The following is a 10,275-nucleotide window of genomic DNA, read 5'->3' as shown; positions in this document are numbered from 1 at the left end:
ACCAACAACCACTAACTGATATACCACCCCACATGTAGAACACTTCACTTCCAGATAGTGTACATGCCTTTCTATCTGGACCTGAAGCCACAAAGAAATAAAGGTGAAGTAAGGTAAGACCCAGATGGAGAAGGGGGAGCAAGTAAGTATTTGGCTACGGGATTCTACTTTTCTTGTTCTACTTGCACATTTTTCCTGATACCCAGATAGGGGACTGGAAGAAACCTGTGCAGGGCAGCCTTCTACCGGCTTGCATTTCTGCAAAGATTAACAGGGCCTGATAAAGGTAGAGGCAGTATTTCACGCACTCCCTCTGCTCACAGGACTGTAGGTCAGCCCAGAATGCCTGTCCTGGTAACGTGTGGATGACCTTGGATCACACTCTTCTTCCTCTCTCAAGGAAAGCACTGAGGGCTGCCACATGCAAACAAGACAAGCTGTGAATCTCTCTCTAGTGTTACCAGAAGAAGAAAGATGATGAGAAAGTCATGCTTCCACATGTTTCTGTTTTCTAATTCCATTAGATCCCAGATCAAATATCTAAAAACCTGCGCAGAGCATGGTTCCCAGCAGGCTCCTGAGGACAATAAAGACCACCAGTGTAAAAGCGAAGCAGTACTTTGTTTCTCAAAGAAAGTGAGATTAGTAGCTTGCCAGAAAATGGAGTGAAATGGAAATGGAATGGAAAAATACTTATTTTAAAAACAGTAATGCAGAATTTAAATTTCCTATTGCAAAAATCTTGATAAGGCATTGGAAATACCAACTTGAAAAGATGATTTAAAATGAACACAGCAAGTTTTCCTGGTGTAGTAAATAGAATGTCATTGTTAACTTTCTTCCATGGAACAGCTGTATAGGTGAAATGCATTTTAACAGTTCCAGACTGTACCATGTGTGCCTATACCAAGCATACCTAGAAATTTGCATACAGCATTCATTTTCAAAGAATTAGGGAAAAATAAACTAGTAGCTAAGCAGAAGACACAGCTGCTAAATTCAATGAACTAAATAGCTGGTGTGAATCTTTAAGTGCATACAAAAGAGGCATTAAAAGATTCCTAACACACAAGGATACTCAGGGTGTCAAATATTTATGTTTTTTTTCCCTCACCAAAGCCCCAAAATTTTATGCAAAACTTTTATTTGAATTTCAGGCAAAATTTTAAAAGCATTTTGTTTTTAAAAAACAATCACCAATCTGTTCCTACAATCTGTAAGGGAGAAAAACACAAAAACTTGTCTGAACTTTGATCTGTGTTGTCAATAATCCCTGAATCCTGCAGGATATACTGAATTCAAAAAATTTCTACCCAATCCATCAAAACAGGTTGCAGATAATAATTTATATTTACTTTTTTTCTCACACCTGAGCATAAACCCTATGAGGGCAGAGATTATTTGTCATGATTGTACTCAAGGCCAGACACAGCAGGCAGGCATAGTACACCTCTTTAGTCAATACACACATAACTGTTCACATTGAGAAAAAAAATTACATGATGGAGGAAAAGCCTTTTTTGCAGGCCTTAGGAAGCATCACTACAAACAAAGCTATTGGAAGTGATGGAATTCCAATTGAGCTATTTCAAATCCTAAAAGATGATGCTGTGAAAGTGCTGCACTCAATATGAAGGAGTCTTTGGGCCTAGAAAAGAAAACAGTGGTCTCAAAGGCCCTTGCTGAATCATCTAACTGCAGAGAAAACAAAACCCAACTTTAGGTCCCGCCCTGATGCTCCAGGCCAGTTGTATCTACCTGGACATATTTCCCCTGCCCAGAAACCTTCCATCCCCTACATCAGCCAGGGACTTATCACCCCCTGCCCAGGGGACTTATCACTCCTTGCCCAAAACCTCCCACCCCCTGTTCAACTACAAATGCCATCTCAACTAAAGAATACCCAAAACGTCCCACATAACATTTCCCTTAACATCTCCACAAACCTCCCTTTAAATATGAAGCCTCCTTGATCCCTCTCAGCCTGGTCATTAGGCTGACTGTCACCCCTCCTTGCCTGACTAAAGGTAACCTACCTACATTGAGGTCGTCTCTCCTTTTCAGCCTCGGCTGGAACTATACCTTACATTTTCGGTGCCAAAACCCGGGAGATGGCAAGGCACTTGTGTGTGTGTCTCTCTCTCACTCTCCCTCCCTCTCGTTGTTTTCCCTTTTCCCAGAGTCTGGGAGCGTGAACACCTGCCAAGCTCACTTTCTGCCAGGGCTCATAAGTGCCTTTGTAAGCGGTACAAACCTCGTCCTAAGGTTTTCTTGGTGCTTTGCCTACCCCCAGGCCTCCAGCTCTATCCCCTTTCTCTCTCTCTCTCTCTGACGACCTCAGGAACAAGGAACTCTTGCCATTCGACCACTCTACATGCAACACTCCACTCAAGCCGGCCCCTAGATTAAGGTAAGATCCAGACGGTGTTTTAGAGACACCCTAGAACTCAGTCCTCTCTGGGCCCCGGGGACCCCCGGCCTAAGGCCAATATGTAGGCGATGGTGGGGATGCTCCACCTCGACACAGAGCTCTCTTCTTATAACTCCTATTGAGACCACGGGTGATGACTTGAACTCCCAGTAGGAACCTCTGCTTGCCTTTCAATTATGGGGTCTAGCCAGTCTGTCCCAAAAGAATTCCTTCTGGCCTGTGTTCTCAAAAATCTCAAACCACTCTTACTGAACTCAAAGCTAACCGCTTAAAACCACTCTGTATACAGATCTGGCCTCAATACCAATTAGACAATCAAGACTGCTGGCCTGAATTCGGCACATTTGACTTTAACATTCTTCAAAATCTCACTGACTTCCTTAAACGGAATGGCAAGTGGTCGGAGGTCCCATATGCCCAAGCCTTTTGGGCCCTTCGGAGCAGGCCCTCCCTATGCAAGGGCTGCTCCACCCAGGAGGTCCTTCTATGCACCTTGCCTCCCAAGCAAAGGGGCTCCTCTTCAACTAACCGCCAATAGCAACCTTCTGCACCCCCAGAGTTCAACCCTATGGAGGAGCCGCCTCGCTACTGCCACCCTGCCAACCCTCTCCTTCCCCCTCATCCAACTCACCTACTGACTCTGAAACCTCTCCTGACTCTCCCTCAACCCCGCTACCCCATCTCTCCGACTCCCCCTCCCCCCTTCCCTCCCCTCCCTGCCACAGAGAGGTGGCAGGACCAGAGGGCCCCACCCGAGTCCATGTGCCATTTTCATTGTCAGACATGAGCCAGATAGAAGAAAAATTAGGATCATTTTCTGAAAATCCTACCAGATACAGAAAAGAATTCCTGAGACTCTCCCAGGCCTATAACCTCACGTGGAGTGACATATGCTGCTGCTGCTGCTAAGTCACTTCAGTCGTGTCCAACTCTGTGTGACCCCATAGACGGCAGCCCACCAGGCTCCGCCATCCCTGGGATTCTCCAGGCAAGAACACTGGAGTGGGTTGCCATTTCCTTCTCCAATGCGAGAAAGTGAAAAGTGAAAGTGAAGTTGCTCAGTCATGCCCGACTCTTTGCAACCCCATGGACTGCAGCCTACCAGGCTCCTCCATCCATGGGATTTTCCTGGCAAGAGTACTGGAGTGGGGTGCCATTGCCTTCTCCAGGAGTGACGTATATTATATCCTAAATGCCACTCTCACCCCAGATGAAATGGACCGTATCTGGCAAGCAGCGAAAGCCCATGCCGATCACTTACATAACCAAGACTGGGATAGCCCAGTTGCTGATGAGGTGGTGCCTCAATTAGATCCCCACTGGACTTACCAGCCCAGTGACACAGGTATCAGGAGATTCAATCATATGATTACCTGCCTTCTAGAAGGAATGCAGAAAAATATTCATATCCATGTCAATTATGATAAAGTCAGGGAAATCACCCAAGGGGCAGACAAAAATCCAGCCTTATTCTTGGCACACCTCACAGAAACAGTCCAGAAGTATACCAACCTAGATATCACTACTCCTGCTGGGTTACTCTACCTTCATGTTCAGTTCATCAGCCAGTCTGCCCCTGATATTAGATGTGAGCTTAGACAACTAGAAAAGGGCCCTGAGACCCTCCAAAGAGACCTTCTAGAAGTAGCCTTAAAGGTGTTCAATAATAGAGAAGAGGAGGCTAAGAGAGAAAAAGACCATGAGAGAAAAGCTAAATATGCCTTTTTGGTGGCAGCAATTAAAGGAAGAGATCAGCCTGGCCCAAGTCATCCCAGACCAGGACTTAAGACCACCCCCCACTGCTCTGAACCCTGCTTCTGATGCAGCCAGTCAGGACACTGGGCAAAGGATGCCTGAACCCATGGCCCCCCACAAAAGCGTGCCCAACCTGTGGTCAATGGGGAGACTGGAAGATGGACTGTCCCCAGGGATGCCCTGGCACCCCTGGGGAGGTCCCCATCTCCCAGACCTGGAGAGTGGAATGTCCACAGGGATGCCCTAGTGCCTCTGGGGAAATCACCACTTCTCCCCAGAACCCCAGCCCAACCCTACAAAAGTTGTTCCAATAACGGGGCCTGGGTTCCAGCCCCCCAGCCTGTGTCCCGGACATGAGCTCAGAACTTAGGGTAGACGGGGTACTGGCTGGGAAAAAGACCTCCTTTATAGCAGACACTGGAGCTGCTTTCTCTCTCTTAACTTCCTACTCTGGCCCAACTCAAAACTCAGAACTCACAATCAAGGGGGTCTCTGGAGTTCCCGTAAGGCCAAAAATCAGCCCTCCATTACTCTGTTAATTTGGAAAATCGACCCTCATACACTCATTCCTCATAATGCCTCATAATACCCCAATGGCACTCCTAGGGAGAGATTTGTTATCCAAATTGGGGGTCTTTATTACCATACCCCTCTCAATGCAGTCTCTATATTCTGCATGCAGATAACACCTGGACTGTCCCTATCCCTCACCCCTGACCCTCCCTTGGATCTACCCGCCTGAGACCCCCAAGTCTGGGACATTGACCACCCATCCATAGCCAAACATCATCCCCCAGTCCACATTACCCTAAAGGACCCCTGGACTATAATCACCCAACAACAGTACTATCTCACCCTGGAGGCCCACAAGGGACTTAAGCCTATCATAGACCGTCTTCTTCGAGCCTCTATCTTAATTCCTACACATTCACCACACAACACCCCTATTCTGGCAGTAAGGAAGGGACCAAACTCTTGGAGACTGGTCCAGGATCTTCAAAAAATCAATGAGGCCATCACGCCAAGATTCCCAGTAGTCCCTAATCCTTACACCCTCCTGTATGCCATACCTCCAACTGCAACCCACTTCATGGTATTAGATCTCAAAGACGCCTTTTTCACCATCCCCCTCCACCCCCTCTCCCAACTCCTTTTCACCTTCACCTGGCAAGACCCCGAGACTCAAGTTTCCCAACAACTAACATGGACAGTTCTCCACCAGGGGTTCAGAGACAGCCCCTACTTTTTTGGACAGGCTTTACAAAAGGACCTACAGACACTTGACCTAGCCCCAAGTCATCTCCTCCAATATGTAGATGACCTCCTCCTTTGTAGCCTAACCTGAAAACTCTGCTTCCAACATACTGCCAAACTCCTTGGGGCCCTGGGATCCTCGGGTTATTGGGTGTCCCGATCCAAGGCCCAAGTAGTACAGACAAATGATACCTACCTGGGGCTCTCCACATCCCACCAACATATAACTATTCCCCCAGATAGAATCCAGGCCTTGATTAATTGTCCACTTCCAAAAACAAAAAGGAAACTCCTGTCTATCCTCAGCCTCCTAAACTTTTTCCGTATCTGGATCCCTAACTTCTCCCTCATTGCAAAGCCGCTCTATAAGGCAACTAAAGGATGTCAGGATAAGCCTCTCTTTAACCTCTCCTTGCTGGCCAATCCTCTTCGCTAGCTCACCCAGAGCCTCCTCCAAGTGCCAACTCTCCACCTGCCAGATCACACCAGACCATTCTTTCTTTTTGCCCATTCCAACCAAGGACAGGGCCTGGGACTTCTATGTCAGCGGGCCAGAGACATCTGGGCTCCCATAGCCTATCTGTCAAGCAGCTTGACATGGTAACCAAGGGGTGGTCTCCCTGTATACAGGCCATGGCTGCTATTGTAGCCTTCGTACCCAAAGCAAATAAACTCTCTAGGCATGCCCCTTTAACAGTCTGTTCTCCACACACCTTCCGAGACTTACTATCACATCGGGCTTTCCTCTCCTTTCCCCCTTCCAGGGTACAGGTCCTACATGACTTTCTCCTCAACCCTCAGCTCTCATTCTCCCCCTGCTCTCCCCTTAACCCTGCCAGCTTATTACCCATGTCCTCTACAACAGACCCTCTCCTACATAGCTGCAACCTAACAGTAGATCTTACCCAAAACCCCTTCCAACATTTAACAGATCAGCCCATCCTAGACCCAGACACCCCACACTGGTTCATTGATGGCAGCTCTCAAAAATCCCCACCCTCTGCGGCAGGATATGCCATAATCCAGGGGGTCCTTTTTCACAGTCATGAAACCCAGACAATTGAAGCTTCACCTCTGCCGCATCACACCACCTCCCAACAGGCAGAACTGATAGCTCTCGCCATAGCGTTGACTCTGGCTAAAAATCTAAGGGTTAACATCCACACAGACTCCAAATATGCCTATAACATACTTCACTCAAACATCCTAATATGGAGAGAAAGAGGTTTCCTAACCCAAAAGGGATCCCCCATTATTAATTCAAACCTGATCCACAAGCTTCTAGAGGCAGCACTCTTACCAAACAAAGCCGCCATCCTCCACTGTAGGGGACATCAAAAGGGAAGTCTCATTTCAGCCTACAACAATGCTGCAGACCAGAAGGCAAAGGAGATAGCCGTGTCCCATCCCTCCGTCCAGTCCCCTGTCATCTTAGACCTGACTCCATTTGACCCTCCAACTACCAGAGAAATCCTCTATCTACACTCATTTTTTCATCCCTCATCCAAGATACTCCAGCAGTTCCACTGTAACCACTTCCCCATATCCACTGCTGACCAATAATATTTAGATAACCTTACCCGCTCCTGTCAGACATGTCAACGTACTAATCCCAATTCCAACCTTAAACCTACATCCTTTCCAACCCATCAAATGCGAGGCAGCCTCCCAGCACAGGCTTGGTAGATGGACTTTACTCATATGTCCCCGGTTCAGAGAGTCAGATACCTCCTGGTCCTTGTGGACAATTTTCCGGGATGGGTAGAAGCATTTCCCACTACAAACAAAAGAGGCCCAAATCCTCCTCACAGAAATTATCCCCAGGTTTGGCCTGACTTCATCCCTACAATCTGATAATGGCCCATAATTTACATCCTAGGTCACCCAACAACTTGTCCAATTCTTACAGATACCCTGGAAATTTCACATTCCATATCATCCCCAGTCCTCAGGAAAGGTAGAAAGGATGAATGGAATAATCAAAGAAACTCTTACCAAACTAACCCTCAAGGTACATCTGGATTGAATTAAACTTTTGCTGATTGTTCTCCTCAAAGTGCGGGCTTTGACCAGAAAGCCCCTGGGCTCAAAGGCTGAGCCCCTTTGAGGTGATGTACGAAGGCTCATGCTCCCTCCTGGACTCCCCCCTGAACCTCCTCCCATACCAAGCTTCTTACACTCCCGTCTGCTGGCAGAACTCTGCAATGCCCTCTGGAAATACATCAACCACAACTTGCCCGCACCTGACCCCCAAGCCTCCCTGCCCCCTTTACAAACTGGGGACATGGTCTATCTGTCTGATAATCCCCAGGGTGACCTAACCCCAAAGTGGCAGGGACCGTTCAAAATCATCCTCCTTACCCCAACTGCAGCTAAACTCGAGAAGGTCACCTCCTGGGTACACCTCTCTCGCCTAAAATGGGTCACCTCCTATCCTGTGCTGCCTTCCTTAACTGACCCCATCAGGTCTCACTCACAGGACCCACCTCCTTAAAAATCACCTGGCGACAACCTCTGTCGACCATTCAAGAAGACATGAATGACCTGGACCCTCTTCAACCTACAGCTGTTCCTGACCCAACTACTACAAGACCTCTGGATCAGTGCCCCAACAGGAAACTCCTTTGAAGACCTGACCACACTGGTGTCTCAACTGTGCTTCAGGGAACCTTCTACAACCTGACTCCAGACTAAATTGATTTCTTTACTTTCATTCTACATCCTAATGAACACTGTTCCTCCTCAGATTCAAGCAACCACCAACTTGGGGCCTTCTGCCCCTCGTCCTGACTGGCTTCTCCCCATCTCTCTAACCATAACTGCACTCTTAATCTTAGTCCTTGCTATAGGCCTAGTAACTGTCTCCCCTCAGGACTGGTTACCTATCCTTCGTCTCTTCATCGGTATCACCTACGTTGTTAGCTGTGTTCTATTCCTAGGGTGCTATCTCCTCCGCATTATCTAATAGACTCATGATTCCCCTGTTCCTTATCCTTGCTGCACTCCCCAGCCTTCTGGCTAGTCCCTGCCCCTGCTCAGACATTTTTTCCTATGTTCATTCCTCATGTTATAATATGGCTCCAAGACCATGCACCATGAAACTCGGGGTGGGGTGGGGGGCAGTCCAAATCCCTACTCACTGTTAAAGTACAAAAGAGAGTGAGTTTCATGAGCACCAGCCCTAAGCCAAATGGAAGAAACATGTTTCTATCCCATTACCCACTAGGGGTACTCAGACGGGGGCGGGGTACTAGGCAAAAATCAGGAAAAGAAATAAGAACAAGTCATAAAGAATATAATTTCCTGGTTACAGGCAACCCCTGAGTCTTATAAACACCTAGACCTCCTTTCCCAATTACGGCCTCTCCTAAAACCTGCCTCTGGCAACCAACACCTTACCCGCCTTCTCAACTCTTCTTTCCAGTTCTTCCAGTACACACAACACACATCCCAGTGTTGGATAAGCATGTCACTGTCTCCCTCACCACACATAGCAATTCCTTTATCTTCAACCTGACTGTTACAGGACAACTATACCTTCCCTTCCCAACAAAAAATCACACAACTCATTGCACCAGTCTCTGACAATGTCCTACTCTCAGCCTCTTCAAACCTAACCTGTATCAACTACTCTAGTCCCAACTACACTGGTCTTATAAACTCCGCTCCCTCCTTCTGTTCCACTTGGGTTCTCTGGAACAGCACAAATAATTGCACCAATCCAGGAATCTTCATTCTCTGCGAGACCTATGCATATTCATGTCTCCCCCTTAACCCCCCTAGACCTTGCATCGTGGTCTTCCTGACCCCGGGCCTAACATTCCTCAAAGAAGAAGAGATAGAACAAATAGTCTACCCCCAAGAGGAACTTTCCCACAGGAAAAAACAAGCTGTCATAGCCCTGTTCCTGATTGGGACTGGCATAGCAGCAGCCCTAGGCACCGGGATTGGGGGGATCTCAACCTTGGCCCATTTTTACAAGCTGTCCCAAGAACTTAAAGAGGATATGGAGCAGGTAGTGGAGTCCTTCATTTTGGTCCAAAGACAAATTAACTAATTAGCTTCTGTGGCCCTAAAAAATAGATGAGCCCTGGATCTTCTCACCACGGAAAAGGGAGGGACCTGCCTTTTTCTAGGAGAGGACTGCTGCTATTTTGTAAATGAAACGGGCAGAGTCAAAGAACTTAGAGACAGAATTGAACACTGCAGAAAAGAGTTACAAAACCTTTACACTTCCCAAAACCTGTTCCAACTGGCCCTCCCTTGGTTGCTTTCTTTCTTGGGACCATTGGTATTTATCATTTTATTCCTCTTATTTGGACCCTGTCTCTTCAATCTCTTTCAAAGGTTTCTCCAAGAATGGATTCGGGCCATCTCTCGAGACCAGGTCAAGACCCTTCTTCTTCTCGAAAGTTTCAGCCCAACCTCAGGAAAAAGAGACCCTGGGCCCTAGGACGATCCTCCGTTCCAGACCCAGAACCATCATCTCATCCAACAGGAAGCAGCCAGAGAGATATGGTGCCCTTTTCCCCATTTTTTATGATTTCAGGGTCTGGAATGAAGGAGTCTTTGGGCCTAGAAAAGAAAACAATGGTCTCAAAGGCCCTTGCTGAATCATCTAACTGCAGAGAAAACAAAACCGAACTTTAGGTCCCGCCCTGATGCTCCAGGCCAGTTGTATCTACCTGGGACTTGTTTCCCCTGCCCAGAAACCTTCCACCTCCTACATCAGCCAGGGACTTATCACCCCCTGTTCAACTACAAATGCCATCTAAACATCACCCAAAATGTCCCACCTGACTAATGTTTCCCTTAACATTTCCACAAACCTCCCT

General features: G+C 47.5%; 1 pseudogene; it reads left to right on the top strand.

The window, feature by feature from the left end:
* The first annotated feature begins 8,165 nt into the window (after positions 1–8,165).
* Positions 8,166–10,275, top strand: LOC147374264 (syncytin-1-like; annotated as a pseudogene).

This window comes from Bos grunniens, chromosome 4 (assembly GCF_055505025.1).
Source record: "Bos grunniens cultivar Pamir isolate PY7600 chromosome 4, Bosgru_T2T1.0, whole genome shotgun sequence".
Classification (NCBI taxonomy): domain Eukaryota; kingdom Metazoa; phylum Chordata; class Mammalia; order Artiodactyla; family Bovidae; genus Bos; species Bos grunniens.
Note: the sequence above shows the minus strand (reverse complement) of the source record. Positions and strands in the feature narration are given on the sequence as shown.